Genomic DNA, 1,968 nt, shown 5'->3' with positions numbered 1-1,968 from the left:
TCTCGGACCTCTTTACCAGGATCTCAGCTGCCTGAACTTGAGTTGGCTTCCGCTTCATTCGAAGCTCCAACTCAATCTCCCTATCTTGATTCCTATCTATCATGTCCTCTAATGTCGTACATCCTGAGCTGCTAATAAACTCCCTGATGTCATCCGTCATAATGTCATGATATATTGTCTTCTTTATCTCTTCATCTGTAACATACTGCAGAACCAGTAAAGCCCTCTCCCTAAATTTGGCGGTAATCTCCGCGATAGTCTCCTCTGACGAAGGTCCTAAAACTCCCTTGCCAGCTGTTGTAGCTCATTAGTAGGTGCAAACTTAGCTCTAAATAACATAACAAAATCAGTCCAAATCATGGCCTCCACAACCTTTGCTCTCACAGCATGACCAACCTCCTACCACCAGTCGCAAACACGATCCATCAGAAGGCAAGCTGAGAACCTCACCTTCGACCTCTCAGGGAAGAAACTTGCCTACTGAGTGCTCTGTATATCTATGATCTACCATCTGCTGGTGATCGGGTCCTTCTCCCAAAGAACTCTTGTAACATTCCCCTCTGGCACTAAGAACCTCACCTTCGACCTCTCAGGGAAGAAACTTGCCTACTGAGTGCTCTGTATATCTATGATCCACCATCTGCTGGTGATCGGGTCCTTCTCCCAAAGAACTCTTGTAACATTCCCCTCTGGCACGTATCACAATATTGTCCGCTTTGAGCCACTCGGCACGAGGACTTCCCAGGGGGTCACCCATCCTGGTACTACTCCCGCCCGAGCACGCTTAACTGCAGAGTTCTTATGGGATCTGCTGCCCTCACGGCTTTAAAACGCGTTGTGACAAGGAAGGTATCCACACCCTTATAAGGAGTGTTTAGTTCTCCTTCCAAGCCGATGTGGGATCAGGTCTAACCCACCTTCACCCCCCCCCCCCCCCCATTATAGGGTTCGACGTCCCCGTCGAACACATCGACCCGTGCCCTAGCTCTGATACCATTTGTAACATCCCCCTCTGGCACGTATCACAATATTCTCCGCTTTGGGCCACTCGACACGAGGACTTCCCAGAGGGTCACCCATCCTGGTACTACTCCCGCCCGAGCACGCTTAACTGTAGAGTTCTTATGGGATCTGCTGCCCTCACGGCTTAAAAACGCGTTGACAAGTAAGGTACCACACCCCTTATAAGGAGTGTTTAGTTCTCCTTCCAAGCCAATGTGGGATCAGATCTAACCCACTTTCAAAAGTGGGTTAGATCTGATCCCACATCGGCTGGGAAGGAGAACTAAGCATTCCTTATAAGGGGTGTGGATACCTTCCCTATAACAACGCGTTTTAAAGCCGTGAGGGTAGCAGATCCCATAAGAACTCTGCAGTTAAGCATGCTTGGGCGGGAGTAGTACCAGGATGGGTGACCCCCTGGGAAGTCCTCGTGCCGAGTGGCCCAAAGCGGACAATATTGTGATACGTGCCAGAGGGGGATGTTACAAATGGTATCAGAGCTAGGGCACGGGTCGATGTGTTCGACGGGGGCATCGAACCCTATAATGGGGGGTGAAAGTGGGTTAGATCTGATCCCACATCGGCTTGGAAGGAGAACGAAACATCTCCTTATAAGGGGTGTGGATACCTTCCTTATCACAACGCGTTTTAAAGCCATGAGGGCAGCAGATCCCATAAGAACTCTGCAGTTAAGCGTGCTCGGGCGGGAGTAGTACCAGGATGGGTGACCCCCTGGGAAGTCCTCGTGCCGAGTGGCCCAAAGGGGACAATATTGTGATACGTGCCAGAGGGGGTGTTACAACTCTAGTGCTCAACAAGCCTTCAAATCCCAAAATGAGAATGTTTGTGTCTCAAGGTGACCAGCTGCAATCTCTGCATGAAACTCCCCTAGGTGCTCATCTAAAATCTCCATGACCCCCTACATAATCCTACCGAACATCAAAAGAGTCACCTCCAAGATACCGC

At 50.1% G+C, this 1,968-nt stretch overlaps 1 pseudogene; it reads left to right on the top strand.

Annotated features, from left to right (window-relative positions):
• The first annotated feature begins 1,641 nt into the window (after positions 1–1,641).
• Positions 1,642–1,759, top strand: LOC111902422 (5S ribosomal RNA; annotated as a pseudogene).
• Positions 1,760–1,968: the final 209 nt, after the last annotated feature.

This window comes from Lactuca sativa, chromosome 3 (assembly GCF_002870075.4).
Source record: "Lactuca sativa cultivar Salinas chromosome 3, Lsat_Salinas_v11, whole genome shotgun sequence".
Classification (NCBI taxonomy): Eukaryota; Viridiplantae; Streptophyta; class Magnoliopsida; order Asterales; family Asteraceae; genus Lactuca; species Lactuca sativa.
Note: the sequence above shows the minus strand (reverse complement) of the source record. Positions and strands in the feature narration are given on the sequence as shown.